This window comes from Argiope bruennichi, chromosome 5 (genome assembly GCF_947563725.1).
Source record: "Argiope bruennichi chromosome 5, qqArgBrue1.1, whole genome shotgun sequence".
In the NCBI taxonomy this organism is placed as follows: Eukaryota; Metazoa; Arthropoda; class Arachnida; order Araneae; family Araneidae; genus Argiope; species Argiope bruennichi.
This window is the reverse complement of record NC_079155.1, coordinates 62,970,861-62,989,656: the sequence shown is the minus strand read 5'-3', so window position 1 is coordinate 62,989,656 and position 18,796 is coordinate 62,970,861. Positions and strand designations below refer to the sequence as shown.

Genomic DNA, 18,796 nt, shown 5'->3' with positions numbered 1-18,796 from the left:
CACCTAGCAGCGTGTTGCTTAACATTTTAAGATCTGGACTTTTTTATTATTATTTATTTCATATCGATATATGTGTCTAGAAAACTTCGAACTACTCGACATTGAGTATTATCTATTGAAAATAAAACGTATCTCAAATTAGAAAGCCCAACATATTGATTTTCAATTCGGAAATTTCTAACTGTAAAAAATATAGTTGAGACTGCTGAAAATCAAACATTCATTCTTTAAAAAAAAAAAAAAAAAACATCAGCTTTTTAAATTGACTGTATAGTTACCAATGAAACTAGCAATTTTAGAAATAACAGCTGTTAATTCTTTAAACTAAGCAATTAAACAACTTAAACTCTTCGAAAGCCGAAATGAATGTACTATTTTTATCTTTCAATGATTAGTTTTAGAATCTAAGCATTTTTAAGAAAATAATTTATAAAATTGAACCAGTTTGAATGAAAATTAAACTTTATGTTAGTGATAGTTACAGTATTATTTAAAAATCTCTTAAGGTTAATTTTTTCAATATATTTTTTATATTATTTATTTTTAATATGAGCTTTATAATAATAAAAAAAGGTTAAGAGTAAATATTGTTATACGTTAAAAAAATCCAAGAAATATTGTAAACATTGTCTTTTTTTTATTTTTTATTTAAAGAACAATTCAAGTTCTTTAAAGCAATTCCCCATTACTAATTTTATTGAATCAATGTCATCGCAATGTGAATCTCTTTCAGATGGAGGATTAGCAGTGTCACAGTCGCTAACGTGGCTCCATCTATCCAAGTTTAATAGAAATTAATCACTTAATAAGATTGAAATTTAGATTTTCAGATTACCTGATTTAGTTATCTCAAAAATGATAGGTATATGGTAATTCTAGAATACCCATTAAGGACTTTTTTCTTTACTTTATTTGAATATAAAATATCACAAGCTGTCATAAAATAAACTATACCGAGAAAAAAAATTACATTTTTCATCAACTAATCATACCTAAATCACACATCACAACTTATGGAATATTTGATTATGATCAGTGGATTTCAAATATTTAAATCTCACATTGATGAATTGATTAACTGTCTTATTCACACCACTTCTGCCCAAAATATCAGAATGTGTTCGTTTTAAATTTACTAGCTGTAACCAATTAGAATTGCAGAAAAACAATGGTTTACTTCCTTATTTATTTTATAATGATATCTTAAAAGAAATTTATCTCTTACGAACGTACTTATTTAATTCGAAGAAGACTTATGATTTTTAATATTTAGATACAATAAATGAAATCTAAATCATAGTTTAACCACCATGAAATTAACGAATATTTAATTGAAATTTCTCATATCATGATATTTTTCTGTGAAATTAGAGAGCACAGTACATCATAGAAAAAAAAATTTATTTGTAGTAGTATTTGTTGATCAGGATCTTCAGAAAATTTTTCATTTAGTAAACTGAAACTTTAAAATACATAAGTAAATTTCATAAGTAACCTGTAATAAGTAGCCCATGAATAAAATTACAGCAACTACAAGTTTTTAAGCACTTTCGTATATTTACATATAAACTAAACTAAAATTAATATGGATGAAAATATACACGCAATAAAAATGTCTATATAAAATAACTTTCCAGTTGAGAAAACACTTATTACTGACATTATGAGAGAAAATTTTTGTAAAATAAGAAAAAGTACTATCTATTAAAACCTTAAATACAAACCCGTTATTGCAAGTCCTGGTAATAGTCCTAACACAGAAATGCCTTAACATTAAAGGACAATTCAATGAGGATTCTCACCGGGTCAACTCGCATTCCTATCAATTTGATTACAGCGGATCTCAAAGAGTGGACCAATTATTATCCCTGATCATACAAGAAACTCAAACGGGATGAACCACCAGCATATTTATAATGAACTCGAACGGGATAAACCACCAGCAAATTTATAAGGAGCTCGAACGGGATAAACCAACAGCATATTCAGCAGCATAGTTGGAAAAGGAGTGGAAACCTTTTACAAACAAACAAATTTATATAAGAAAAGGTAGAAAAAATTTTTGCTTAAAGCATGATTTCTGAAAAGAAAATTCAGTATTAAAGAAACCCGAAAATTCGGAAATATATTTACTTAAAAACGAACTAAAACAAATCCGCCCCTTTTCTGAAATTATCATTTAAATTATATTTAATTCATAACTGATTTTTTTTTAAATGAAGTTGAGAAAAATTTTTAAATTTTTATTACAATATGTAATTGTTTTAATCGATTTTAAAACTTGAGGGGAAATTTCCACAACCAATGCATTTCTAAGATTTTCTAAGATGATCTACGAAACTTCAGTGTAAGCAATTGTTATAAACATAAACACTAGCTTATAAATCTTCTCAATTACTTTTAAACATGAAATTTTAAAACATCCCTTTATAATTAAAAAAAAAAAAAACGAATTTAAGACATTTGCTTTCAATGAATTTTAAAATACTATATAATCTTCCTTTATTATACAGTAAATAATCGATAAAAAAATTATTTAAATATTTAGATGTAAAATTTAAAACTCTCACAATACACCAATACAATTATTTACTTTTTAAATGACGCTTACTCAATTTCTGAAGTTTTAATGCATTTTCAAATAAATACCATTTTACTTACTATGACATTCTATGTTTGGAATAACATGAACAAATTTCTTTTAGTTTCTCAGTTATAGAATATTACGTACAGAACATTCAAAATGATATAACTCAATCTGGTCATAAGTAAATTTTTTGGGGGGGAAAAGAAGAGGGGGGGATACGTTCTATACGAATCAAAAAATGTTACTTCTTAATAAAAATATCGATCATAAAAACTATCGACGGAATATAAAACACAATTTAGCATTATCCATTAAAACATATGGATGAAAAATTTAAATAATTGAAATATGACAAGTACCAAGACAATTTTTACTTCTTAAAATAAGCACCACTTTTAAGTATTTTACTTCCAAACATGAAAAGTAGCAAGACAAATTTCTGTCTATTAAATAAACATTACTTTGAACTATTAGACTTTCAAACATGTAATGCAACAAGACAACTTTCCACTTCTTATAATACGGATTAACTCGTGCATAAAATTTCACTCCCTTGCCAAATAACGTACACTTACTGTTAAATTTTAGAGTTGGGTTTGCAGGAGAAAAAAATTCTTTTAATTTTGATACAACACAGCGCCATGTGCAGTACTTTGAATACCACATTACTCAATTTGTTCTTATATCACTCTCTGAAAAACAATTTTAACAAAACAGAAAGAAAAAAAAATACATTCTACACAAAACAGAAAACATTGTTGACATTGTATCAATGAAGCAAATAGATGAAAAAATTTTATTTATTTGACATACAAATATGATAAGCAAAAAGGCAATTTACTTTTTTAATGATGATCAATAAACACATGAAATTTCAATACCTTTTCTCAATAGCGTTCACTTACCACATAATTCAATAGTCAGAATCGAACTAATAGATTTTCCATTTCGCACCCAAAAAATATGAAGTGCAACACATTCGAAATCACAATCGCACTGATTGATAGAAAATAATCGTCTGAAAAATAGTTTTTACAAAGAAAAACAAGAGGGGGAAATATATATTCTATAAGAATTGAGAAAAGCGATTTTTAATAGATATATGGACCTCTAAACCAACCATTTAACCACTAAAACCAAAACAATTAAGCATTAGTTATTTAAACATATCTAAGAAAAATTTGAATCCATCGACCTTTTATATATAAAAAGAACCAAGATAATTTCTTATTTTTTTAAATAAATACATACTTTCTTTATAATACTTTAATAATTTGACTTTCTTTATAATACTTTACTTTCTTTATAATACTTTAATAATTTGACTTTCTTTATAATACTTTACTTTCTTTATAATACTTTTTTAATTTGACATACATACTTTAATAATTTGACTTTCAAATACGAAAAGCGTCTATTCTTTACTTTCTAAACGAAGATCAAAAACAGCTAAACATCACTCACTGAAGTATATGTATGAAAAAGCTCTTTAAAAATAATAATAGATTTATAAAACAATAATCAATACATGAAATATTATCACATTTTCAATAGCGTTCACTTACCCTAAATATAAAGGTTAGAATCGCATAAACTTCTTTCGATTTCACAGCAACAAGATACGAATTGTAGTATATTCAAAATCGTATTATTCAGTTTGGTCATAAGTGATTCTCTGAAAAATAGCTCTTTACAAAAACAACAACAGAAAAAAAAAAACGCATTCAATATGAGAGAGAGAGAAAAAATTAAGTTGCTTTTTAATAAAATTAAAACCAACGACGAAATATCGAAAACGATCAAGCATTAAATATATCGACATTGAATCACGGGACTCACACCGAGACAAATTTATATTTCTTAAAAACATGACAAATTATTTCACATTTCGAAAAAGAATTTAAACAGAATTTAACGTAGAATTTAAACGTTTGACAGAGAAATACAAAAGCAACGCAAGTTTTGATTTATTAAATACTCCATCGATAATTGAAATTTCAACATCTTTAAACAGCTTTCACTTACCATCAAATTTAATAACAAAAATGGCCGGGGGGGGGGGATATCTTTTAATTTCGCTGCAATCAGACATGAAGCACAACACTTTCAAAAACACGTAGCTTAATTTGATCTTTAAATTGCCCTGTGAGAAATAAGAGTAAAAACATCCTTCAGGAAACAGTAATTTGTCTCGATGATGATGATGATTGATATTACAGAGTAAAAATATGAAATTTCGTACTATATATTTTACACCTATATACACAGCTTAATGTTATGGGATATGTAATAAATATATTAGCATTTTTTAAATACAGAATTAAAGGAAAAGATAAACCAAATGTAAATTTTATTTAAACAATTTAATGGATTATCTTTGACACTTCTAAACGCTTTGTGTCGTACGATAAACTGATAAATCAACAGCATTCTTAATTTAAGTTCAATTTTTTTTTTTTTTTTTTTTTTTTTTCAAATTTTTCTTGATAAATTATCTACAAAAAAATGTACAAGTATTTACTTCAGAGCCAACTAAGGAAATACTATTTGATAACTAATCAAAAAGAATTTATTAAATTTTCTATACTTTTTTTTAATTTTATTCTACGAAAATATTTAAAATTTCCTGCTTAAAATTCGTTTTCGGCAATAAAGTCTCTTAAGATTTTAAATATATTTTAATTATATTTAAGTCGGTGGCCTCCTCCTCCCCAAATAGCCACCCTATCCTCCCATAATGCTTCAAATCGATATTAATTATGGATTAGGAGCATGAATTGTCGATAGCAAATTTTTAAAAATTTCGTACACAATTTTTTTATTTTACAAGAATTTTAATAATATATTTTTTTTAAATTTTAGAACAATACTGTCTCTTTTAATTGAAATTTAACAATAATTCAATGAATCCTTCACCATTAGAATTCGACTCACTGGAAAGAGCATTGATGATAACGTTAATTACTTAATGGCTATTTTGATTTGAATATGACTTTAATAAACCGAAAATAACAATGATCTAAAGAACGAATCAAATAAAGAAACCTGTTAAATGATTAAATCAAATAAACGGTTGAAGAAAATATTATTTTAATGTTAACTAGGTGGCCTCCACCTCCCCAAATAGCCACCCTGTCCTCCCATAATGCTTCAAATCGATATTAATTATCGATTTGGAGCATGAATTGTCGATAGCAAATCTTTAAAAATTTCGTATACATTTTTTTATTTCTTATTTTACAAGAAAGTTAATAATTTACATTTTTATTAGTTTTAGAACAAAACTGTCTCTTTTAATTGACATTTAACAATAATTCAATGAATCCTTCACCATTAGAATTCGACTCACTGGAAAGAGTATTGATGATAACGTTAATTGCTTAATGATTGCTTGGTTTTGATTTGAATAAATCAAATAAACGGTTGAAGAAAATATTATTTTAATGTTAACTAGGTGGCCTCCGCCTCCCCAAATAGCCACCCTGTCCTCCCATAAAACTGTTCATAAACTGAGAATTGCATACAATTTTTAATCATTCTTTGATGAGCTCTGAAATTACTAGATTATATTTTATACTGTCAGAATGTTATTATTAAGGATACATCAATATCTGATAGTCATTTTATTTGGATAAATTAGTTCAGTCGTTACCCGCTGATACAAGGATTGTTGCTTTATTTTGGATACATTGCTTCAGTAATTACTCATTACGTTTTTTTATTTATTTATTCCCTTATTTTGTAGGAAATTGCAAGACATTTAATGTTGAAAGAGCAATAAATTGTGCTCCATAAAATAAAAAAAACAAAAACAAATAAATTTTATGAAAAAATATTTATTTTTAAGTTGGTGGCCTCCTCCTCCCCAAATAGCCACCCTATCCTCCCACAAAAGTTTAACATGTTAGGAAATCCTGAGCCGCAATTTTGAAATATACTCTATCATGAAAGAATTTTTTTTTTTTTTTAATTTTCAAATTGCCACAAACGAGGTTTAATTAATTATTTAAATTTCAATCTCCAAATACAGTCTACTTTTAGCATAAAGCAGTTAATCTTAAATATATTAAGTTTGTTTTAATGTATAAATTTCTCAAGGGCCAAAAAACAGTTTTCTAATTACAGATTTTAGCGGAATTAAAACTTTAAGGAAAGGGGATCTTTTTTATTATTCCATTAACAATTTTACACAAATTTAACTAAATAATTATGAATTATAATAATTTAAGTCTTAAGTCAATTGCGGCAAATGGGAAAGGGGTGGACATCCATAAAAGGAGTAACGAATTAGAGAATATTTCAATAACAATTGAGGAAAAATTAAAGCAAAATTTCTTAAGATAACTTACGATTCATTCTGGAGTTTAATGCGAATACATTATGAGAAAATTCGGAAAACAAAACAAAAAAGGCTTTTACAGAAAATTCGACAAATTACATGGACATAATTCTGGACTATATTTTAAATTATCGAATTTTTTTTTTTTACTATTTGTATTTAAAAAGCCCTTAATAACTGCAAACATTTTTAGAGTAAAACCGTGATGTCAAAATGGCTTTAAATCACAAATAAATGATAATATAAAATTTGAAAGGAATTCAGAAACTGATCAAATTTATACTTACACATTTTAGCAATTAATACTGAGATTACTTTGTCGTTATAACATTCAGGTTTTTCAAGACAGCAGCCTACAGCAAGTTGTTGTTAACCGGCAGAAGTAAATAAGATTTTACATTAAAATGAAAAGAAAACGAATATCTAGTATACACTTTACTTCTGTAAGTTATTTTAATATAATTAAACTCTCGGCTATAATTTCTAGCCTCGCTATTTTAATATGAATGAATTATATTAAATTTTCAATTACTATATTTTATAAAATGCTATGCAACATTATGGTCAGTATTCATTAGAGAAAAATCAATAAGCATTAATTGTGCGATCAGTGCAGGACTAATATTCATTATTAAGGTGGAAAAAGAATTTTTTTTAATGAAAATTCACACAACAAAAAATATTTTATGAAATTTCAATACAATACAAATATAACTTACCAACAAATAACTACTTCTAAGTCTCCTAGACCTATAAATAAATTTATTTGCAAAACGAGAAGCAATATTTAACCAAACTAATGCATAATGGTTTCAGAACATCTACATCATGATAAAAGAAAACTTTGAAAGATGGAAGAAAAATAACATCATTTGGTATAAATTTCTAACTGAAAGCTCTGTCAAAGGCATTTTAAATATAATTATTTCATTCACATAAAATCCTTAATTCACCTCAATCAAAATCTGTGGCAGATTTTTTATTACTTTTTTTTTTATTTTTACAATAAAGTGCTTTAATTAACAATTTCAAGTTTAAGGGAATGGAATACATTGTTATGCAACTTTCATATCACTACCACTCATTAAAAATTTTCTTTAAAAATCTATTGCACAACATTTTTTGGGACGACTTAATTACCAAGTAGGAAAGTTAATCATCTTATTTTACCAAGTCATTTGAATTTCAATCAATCAATTCTTAATGATAAAATTACTTTGAGAATACTGGGCATATTATCTCACAAACCAACTAACGTTACTTCATTACCAAAAATTAGAAGGAAAAAGAAAGAAAGAAAGATTACTTTAATCAAATATTAAAAAAGTATTTAGACAAAACTTGCATTAAAAAGATATTAATATATTAAGCAATGATTTCTACTCAGATTCTAAGAAGGAAAACATAAAAATTATCAACTGCATTACCATCCAGTCAGGAGGAAAGTGTGTATACAAAAATCTTTCTATTTCAGAAATCAATAAAATTACTCTTAAATATTTTACATTCTTCAAATGACTACTAATGATCAGGAAATCTTACCGGTAAACTCTTTATCTTATACTTCCATATAAAAAAAAAAGTGCTTTACTCTTCAAAGAATAATAAAAAAATTTTAAAAAATTACGATGTTTGTCAAGTCACCAATATCTCAACAGTACTACAGATGAAAAGGCAATGCTACAGATAAAAAGTCATTCACCACACAGTGGGATTTTTCAATAAAATACAAACATTTCTATACCAGACACAATTTTTCAGGAAGAATGGCTAAGAGTTAATTATTTAATGTTACCTTAATTTCTATTTTTGAGAAATGCATGACTTTCAAACGCAATGAAATAGACTCATATACCTTAGTCAATCTCTCCACAATATGAAATAGAGGCACTTTTTCAAATACTAAAATAATTTATTTATTTACTTTTGGAATTATCTTGCTGGTCTCTATATTCATCACATGAAAAATCTACAAAAAAAACCGATAATCATTTACCTTATTATTTCACATTTCCTTAAATTTACCTTATTATTTAAAAAAGAAATGATCTTTAATTTTCAATATAGAAGAATACTTATCTAATATTGGAACCACTACCTCTACAAATGGAACATTTCTTCAGATAACAAAAACGCACTTATTCATGTATTCCACGATATGGAATTTATATAAGAACAAAAGTATTCTATTCCTGATGTAAAACCACTACCACTACCTCAATACTACAATTAATACGTAGTACTATAAATTTAAGACTCTCAATTACATATATTTTTGTTTAGGATTTCAAAACAAAATGAATGTTTGTCTCGATAAAGGCTATAAAATCAGTAAGAATAACAAGCAGTACCATAATTATCAAAGTTTTCTTTAATTTCCAAATGCTGAAAAATAAAACACATACAACATTCACACAACATAACCTGTACACTGTGACTGAAGGGCAATTATATGAAAATATCTAGTAGTTTGACTTCTATTAGCGCTTTTTCAATAAAACAAATATTCATCTCTTTACTGGTCACTATTATTTACAAGAATGGCTAATGGTTTATTTATATTATTAATTCAATTCTAAAAAATTTCTTTTCCCAATACAAAGAAATATAGAAACATATAATTTTGGTCACACCACTACCTCGACAGAAAATCTAAAGGATATTTTTATAGATTACATAAACATGCTATTTCATTTATTTCTATATAGGATATATAACAAAACAAATCATCATTTTTTTTACACTAAATAATGTTATTTCTAAAAGAATGGTTAGAGAAAAAAATTGTATCGCATTACTTCAATTTTTTATAGCATCACTTCAATTTCAAATAAATCAGTCTTATTTTTTAATACAAAGGAATTCACACTTGTAATATTACACAAAAAAAATCATACAAAAACACAAAAATAAAACACACACCACCACCCACAAACCAAAAAATTAACAAAAAAAATTCTACCAGAAAGGCAGGAAGTTAACCATATACCTTTTAGTGCTTTATTTTCCAATATAAAGAAACACTCATCTAATTTTGGTCACACCACTACCTTGACAGAAAATCTAAAGGATATTTTTGCAGATTATATAAACATGTTATTTCATTTATTTCTATATAGGATGTATAACAAAACAAATCATCATTTTATTACACTAAATAATGTTATTCCTAAAAGAATAGTTAGAGGAAAAAATTTTATTGCTTTGCATTACTTCATTTTTTATAGCATTACTTCCATTTCAAATTAATAAGTCTTATTTTTTAATACAAAGGAATTCACACTTGTAACATTACACAAAAAAATCACACAAAAACACAAAAATAAAACACACTCCACCACCCACAAACCAAAAAATTTACAAAAAAAAAAATTCTACCAGAATGGCTGGAAGTTAACCATATACCTTTTAGTGCTTTATTTTCCAATATAAAGAAACACTCATCTAATTTTGGTCACACCACTACCTTGACAGAAAATCTAAAGGATATTTTTACAGATTATATAAACATGTTATTTCATTTATTTCTATATAGGATGTATAACAAAACAAATCATCATTTTATTACACTAAATAATGTTATTCCTAAAAGAATAGTTAGAGGAAAAAATTTTATTGCTTTGCATTACTTCATTTTTTATAGCATTACTTCCATTTCAAATTAATAAGTCTTATTTTTTAATACAAAGGAATTCACACTTGTAACATTACACAAAAAAATCACACAAAAACACAAAAATAAAACACACTCCACCACCCACAAACCAAAAAATTTACAAAAAAAAAAAAAAAAAAATTCTACCAGAATGGCTGGAAGTTAACCATATACCTTTTAGTGCTTTATTTTCTAATATAAAGAAACACTCATCTAATTTTGGTCACACCACTACCTCTACAGAACAGCTGAAGGATATTTTTTCGATACCAAAATTACATTAATGCATTCATTCAACTTGAGATGTTTAACAATAGGATAATACTTTTTTTTTTATCAAAGTTAAATTCTACCAGCTAGAAAAAAGACGTAGGATAAAATATTTATTTTATGTTACTCTACGTTAGATAAACAGTACTTTATTTCCCATAACTAGGAAATTAAGGCTTTATATGATGTTGGGCCACACCAGTACCTAAACACAACAGCTAATGGGTCGGTCTATAAATTTAAAAGATTCTGAATTACATTTATTTTTATTTAATATTTCAAAATATAACAAAAATTCGTCTCCAAATAGGTCACACAACTATCAGTAATTCATCTAATACTACATGCTTCTTTCAAGAGGTTTATTTTCAAATGCTTAAAAAATAAGAACACACATTGGTCACCATCACTACCTGAAACAGTATATTGAATTGTAATTATGCAAAAAAAAACAAAAAAAACAAAAAAAAAAACACCTGATAACTCCAATTTTAAACAAATATGCTTTTGTTTCCAATACAGAGAAATAAAAAAATCATTAAATTTCGGTCACACTACTGCCGCTATTGAGAAGTACATTTCTCTAAATAACAAAATTAATTAATTCATTCAAATTATCTGCGATATATAACAAAAATTTCTGGGGTTTTTTCCCCCACTGATAAGCATCACGCCGGGGATTATTTTTATTAATAATTAAATTTCATAAATTTATGTTTTATTACCATTACAAAAAACATTAAGACATATATATTGTTGCCACTACTTCAGCACTACAGGTGGCTGGTAATTCTACAGATTTAAAATGATCCCTATTAAGATTTCTCATGAAAACAAATGATCATCTCTCCACAAGTCATACCACTATGTATGTTCGTTTCAATACAGATCACACCACAACAGACAAAAATAGCAACGGGTTCGTTATCTTAGTAATCAAATTATTTTTTAAAGGTTTTTTTAAATTTTATTTTCAAATGCAAAGAAATAAAGACCCAAATTATTGGTCACTCCACTACCTCAACGCTATAGCTAAAGGGCAATTCTATGAATTAAAAGAAAAATTATTTATTTCAAACAGGGAATTTACACGTCTCTATTGATCGCACCACTATCACTATGACTGACTAGCAGATAATCATAATTATCATAAAAATCTAATTTCATTTTTCAGACGTTTTATTACATTGATTGGCACAACTGCCTATAAAAATGGCTAGAGGCAAAATATTTATCGCATTACTTCAAATTCAAACATGTGCATAAATGTACAAAGAAATTCAGACTCTATATAATGTTGGTCACACCACTGCCAATAATAAGCTGAAAGGCACATACACATCACCAGGCAAAAGATTATACTTTCATATGCAAATAAAAGACTTTTCATCTAAGATATATTTGTAAAACAAATGTTTTTATTTCCTGTGATCACGCTAGTACCCACAAAAAAGAATAGTTTCTCGTTGAAATTGTCGGTTACAGTAGAAATTTAATTGCTGATAGTGTTGTTTCTTTAGACCGTAAGAACTCAACTGAATCACAAACGCTCTGAAATTTTAAAATTATTTATGAGACAGAATAAGTAAAATTTTTACCATAGAAATACGGGAACGAATTTTGATTAATCAACTTTGGTTTGCCAATTAATTTTTACTTCAAAGCCTGCCGCTGCTGAAAAGAATCTGAAAATGCAACATGTTCATATAGTAATGATTAGCCCATATGATTTGTAAATAAAACTAACACTACAAAAAAGACTGAATTCATTTTTTTTTAAATTTATAACACGCAAGAGTAAGTTTTTAAAAAATTCTGATCACTAGTTTTTAAATTTTAAAAACAAACAAGCAACAGATCTACGTAAATTAAAGTCACAATCGAAAAACATCTATTTCTACGTTTAAAATATCAAATTTTTGTTAAATAATAAAATCAAATTTTGCAATGAAAAAGGTTTATACGAACCCATCATTGCAAGGCCTGGCAATGGTCCTAACACAGAAACGCCTTTACATTAAAGGTCAATTCAGTGAGGATTCTCACCGGGTAACTCGCATTAGCAATTAAATCAATTACGGTGGGATTGTAGAATGGCAAGGAAAATTAACACTGGTCTTAAAAGATACTCGTACAGGAAAAACCATTTTCATTCATGGGACCATTCACGGAAACCATTTTGACTCACGGCATAGTGGGAAAACGTGGGAACTTTCTCATACAGAAACATCTATAGATAAAGAAGGGACGAAAACAATTGTTACTTTATAAGGTAGTAGCTGAAAATTAAGTTTATTAAGACAAAAACATGAATAGAAATCGTTTTTCATTAAATCGCAACAAACGTATATATATTTAAGAAAGAAACTATCAATAATTCATGCCTTTTTCCTTTCTAGAACTATACTTTGCAATTATTTCCATAGTCCCTACTAACTAACATAAAAATTGAAAAACCTAAACCAAAGATAAACTCTCATGTACGTTTATATTTAAATTAGTTTAGACCACAAAAATTTCGAACTTGGGAATGTATGCACGTTTTAACAATATTAAATTTGATTCCTTTGCATAAACAAATATGATTTGATTTAGTGGTGCAAAAACCATTATGCTGCGCCAAACGTATGGTATGAATTAAAACTTTGTTTTATAAATTATTAAATATAATCTTATCATTTGGCATGACTTGTCTGTGTTTATGGTGTACGGTAAAAAGCAGTAAGAACACTTTAAAATTGAACTATTTTTAATTACATCAAATGGTAAAAACCAATCATTTTGAAGAAAGTAAAATGATGTGGATGATTAATTTTGTGAAGAATGTCTTTTAAAATAATGGAGGAAGACTGAAAGCAACGGATGCGTAGTGAAATAAATTGCGCGCAATCAATTAGAATGTGAACTGACTATGGGCATTGGCAATCTCTATATTGAGGGGAGGGTTCTCACAAAAACAAATGCCTATGCGTGAATTGACCTATTCGAGTAAGATTTGTATCATGCTTTCTATTAGATAAGTTGGGCCAATAATCAGTAATGTGTTTAAGGTAGCAAAATTTATCAGATACGTGAATATTTTAAAATCAGTTACTGTCATAAAGTTACTATCATCAGTTACTGTCATTCTTACCTTCATTTATTTTGTACGTTATAGATTAATATATTACTAAATATAATTACAGTGATTTCATAGTTTAGACCCGATGAAAACAGCATCTTTTCTTTCCAGTAAATGAAAAATAGTTTTATGACACCGCGTTTTCCAACACATTAGATTAAAAAAATATGCATAAATATAGACGATGAGAAATTTATCTTCTTTCTAGAAAAATCTATAGACATTTATGATTCATTTCCCATATAGTTCGAAAAAGGAAAGTTCTTTTTCTTTTTTACAATATTTTTAAAAATATTAACAGTATGAAAAGACAGAACAGAGAGAAAAGACACAGGCCCATTCAAATCTGATTTAAACATGGAAAAAAAACTGATTTAAACATACATAAAACTGATTTAAACATGGAAAATAGCGGTAATTAATTACGTTACACAAAAAACCAACCTCCAATAAAGAGAGACAATTTCTTCACATTTTCAGAAATCATTCACTTACCAAGACATTTTTACGGTCGGAACTATGCAACTGACTTCATATTTTAAGTAACTCAACACGCCCAGAAGTATCCTATATTCAGTATTCTATTAACTTCTCTTTTATCTTTATTTCACGTATTCTGTTGATAGATATCTAAAACCTCCGGAACAAACTTTCTACTTGGAAGAAAAAAAAATTATTTTTTTTAATGTACCATCAAAACTAAATAAAATATTTTTAAAAAAATTAAACACTCTGTGAATGTCAAATATTTATATAAAATACACATAAGTTCAATATGAAATAATCAATTTCTACATTGGAAAAAAATAACAATGACAATAAATAAAATTTATTTAAAATAGTTTATTTCCTACAACAAATGAAATGTCTTATAAAAATAAAGTCAACATTCGAACAAATAAAGGAATTTTCGTGCTTTGATATTTATAAATTTATATTTAAAATTGACCACTGAAAGAAGTTACACTCAATTTTTACTTTCCTTCGAAGAAATTCGACTTATTTCTGCGATATAATATAAAACACAAGAATAAAAAGTATATAATTTGACATTAAAAATGAAATATGATAGATTTATAATGTCTATTCTTCTGTGAACACTAAAGCATATTAACTTAATTACAAGAATTTAAAGTTTCATTCAGCCAAAGAAGTTTCTAAAATGAAAAATTTTACCATTCTATTAATAACAGGAAAATAATTGTTTTCAATTAATAAAACCATTCCAATCCATCTATCATACAATATTGGCAACTTCGCGAAAAAAAAGTGAATAATTAATTTTTTTAAACTCAATATTTTTAAATTTAGAAAACTATCATTCTGCTAAAATTATTATAATGAAAACAAATTGCATCTCTGTACCTTAAATAACTCATTAAAAAAACAATGGTTCATTTGAAAAATGACAAATTTATGGGCCACGCTATGAACATAAAAGCTTGACGATTTTTCGAGGATGAAAAGATAAATTGAAAATAAGGTCCAATAATTTCTTATAATAACTATTTTATAGTTTGCAACTGAATACTCAAAAGTATCACTAATACTTATTGGTTCAAGTTTTTCGAAATTCTGAAAAAAAAATAATAATAAAGTTATTTACACATATATCTATGAAAGAGCAATAAAAGTACATTGTTTACTTTAACTGTACAGCAGATCTTTTTTTTATACACTAAAAAAATAAAAAACAAAGTTATTAAGATCAACTACTTCAACAATTAAGGGCACTTACTAAATATTAATACAATGGGTACATTTGGTAATTTGAGTGACATGCCACGTTAAGGCCAATTTATCTTATTCGATCAAGCCATCGTTCAACATCTATTAACAATTTTGGTATCAAATCTATTTTTAAATCGGGGGAGGAGAAATATCACGTGCTCAAAAAACTTACTTAAGTTTCTTACTTTTGAAAAAATTCGAAGAATAACACTTTTGAATCTAAAGTACTCACTTTCTGATGACAACAATAACTGTAATTCCAACTAATAAAATTTTATAATTTTTATTCTCAAACTTTCATACTCTAGGAACCTTAAGAAAAACAACAATACTTTCTTAATCAAATCGTTCCACCTTCTCACTGTAATCAAGATACCAATTTCTTCACTTCAACACTCACAGCTAAGACCAATTATTCTTTATTTCCAATATATATTTTCCAATTATTGGTCACACCACTACCTTACATATCAGCTGAATGGCATTTCGGAAATATATTTCAAAATCAATATACCAACACTACGCAATACCATCACTTCATTGAAAACACTACTTCTCCGATCTTTATATTAGTCTATTCAACCTATCATTCAATTCAAAAGGGACACTTCATGATTATCAATAGAAATCTTTTTTCATTTTAGATACTGGTCACTCCACTACATAAATGCAAATCTAAAGAACAATTTACTATTCAGAACTATTTTTAGTCATATAGAATCTAATTTCAAAGAAAAGGATAAATCTGTAGTTCAAGAAAATACTGATGAATATTTACTAAGCAGTTGGGAAATATTAATCGAAAATTTAGCTCTCACACTTTGAACAAACAACTGACTAAACGAAAATTGTAATATGAAAGATCTGCAATAAAATAATCTCAATGGAAAGGGAATACATATTTCATTACATATAATATTAACTCTGATATCAAAAAATATTATAGAAACTCTAAATACTATTCTCAAAACAACCTAAACGGCAATCTCAAGCTCAGGTTCCATTTTGCCAATTTTTTCAAAATTAAATTTTTATTAAAGGACAAACGACTGCTTTCAAAAATATGTTCAGGGGCTCCTCATTAAATTTCTCGACAATGCTTTAAACGTAGGCAAATTAATTCTTTCTATTACAAAACTGTTACTATCTATTACTCTTAAACAAGAAAATAATACTTTCTTCATTAAATCGTACCATGTTCTATAGCTACTCAAGACAAAACTTTCAAGTGATTAACCTCGCAGTTAAAACCATTTATTCTTACGTTGAAATTCAATACCTTCAATTATTGGTCACATCACTACTTCACAATACAGCTGAAGGGCAATTCAAAAATTTATTTCCAAAAATATTAATCATTATTGGAAATGTCAAAACTATTAACCAAACCAATGCTCAATCGCGTCATATATTAATATGCTCAACCAAAAAATGAGACTTATTTTTTCAAACTTTCTAAGATTAAAATTTGGTCACTACACTAATTGACTGCACATATAAAAGACACTTCAATACTCAGATTCATTAAAACAATTTCAGTTCACTCAAATACCAATGTTGAAGTAATTGCTATATATTTTTTAAAAATAGGGTGGGTGGGGCAATATTACTAGTTCAAAGAAAAACATTTTATCATTATCATTTCGCATCATAATTTCATTCAATTAAAATTTTCAAACACTGATAATAATACTACTATTCTGAATAATCAAATTTTATGATTTTTTTATTACCAAAGCTCTGCTCTTAAGGAGACTTAAACAGAATAACAATACTTTCTTAATCAAATCGTACCACCTTCTCACTCTAATCAAGATAACGCTTTCTTCACTTCAACACTCACAGCTAAGACCAATTATTCTTTATTTACAATATATATTTTGAAATTATTGGTCACACCACTACCTTACAAATCAGCTGAATGGCATTTCGGAAATATATTTCAAAATCAATATACCAACACTACGCAATACAATCACTTCATTGAAAACTCTGCTTCTAAGATGTTTATATTCCTCTATTCAACTTATCATTCAATTCCAAAGGGACACTTCATGATTATCAATAGAAATCTTTTTCATTTTAGATACTGGTCACTCCACTACATAAATGCAAATCTAAAGAACAATTTACTATTCAGAACTATTTTCAGTCATATAGAATCGTCATTGCAATCTAATTTCAAAGAAAAGGATAAATCTGTAGTTCAAGAAAATACTGAAGAATATTTACTAAGCAGTTGGTAAATATTAATCGAAAATTTAGCTCTTACACTTTGAACACACAACTGACTAAACGAAAACTGTAATATGAAAGATCTGCAATAAAATAATCTCAATGGCAATGGAATTCTTATTTCTGTAGATATTATATTAACTCTTATATAAAAAAAATAATATAGAAACTCTAAAATACTATTCTCAAAACAACCTAAAGGGCAATCTCAAGCTCAGGTTCCATTTGGCGATCTTTATAATATTAAATTTTCAGTAAAGGGCAAACGACTGCTTTTAAAAATATGTTCAGGGGCTCTTCATTAAATTTCTCGACGATGCTTTAAACGTAGGTAAATTAATTCTTTCTATTATAAAACTGTTACTATCTATTACTCTTAAACAAGAAAATAATACTTTCTTCATTAAATCGTACCATGTTCTATAGCTACTCAAGACATTACTTTCATCTGATTAACCTCGCAGTTAAAACCATTTATTCTTAAGGTGAAATTCAATACCTTCAGTTATTGGTCACACCACTACTTCACAATACAGCTGAAGGGCAATTCAAAAATTTATTTCAAAAAATATTAATCATTATTGGAAATGTCAAAACTATTAACCAAACCAATGCTCAATCGCGTCATATATTAATATGCTCAACCAAAAAATGAGACTTATTTTTCAAACTTTCTAAGATTAAAATTTGGTCACTACACTAATTGACTGCACATATAATAGACACTTCACTACTCAGATTCATTAAACAATTTTCGTTCACTCAAATACCAATGTTGTCGTAATTGCTATATATTTTTTAAAAATAGGGGGGGAGCAATATTACTAGTTCAAAGAAAAACATTTCATCATTATCATT

General features: G+C 26.9%; 1 long non-coding RNA gene across 1 annotated transcript; it reads right to left on the bottom strand.

Annotated features, from left to right (window-relative positions):
* Positions 1 to 1,801: 1,801 nt before the first annotated feature.
* Positions 1,802 to 17,978, bottom strand: LOC129969240 (uncharacterized). The gene is made up of 2 exons (XR_008784476.1): positions 14,468 to 17,978; positions 1,802 to 13,081 (listed from the first exon to the last, which is right to left on the bottom strand). It is a non-coding gene; the product is annotated as an uncharacterized LOC129969240 (long non-coding RNA).
* Between the last annotated feature and the right edge of the window lie 818 nt (positions 17,979 to 18,796).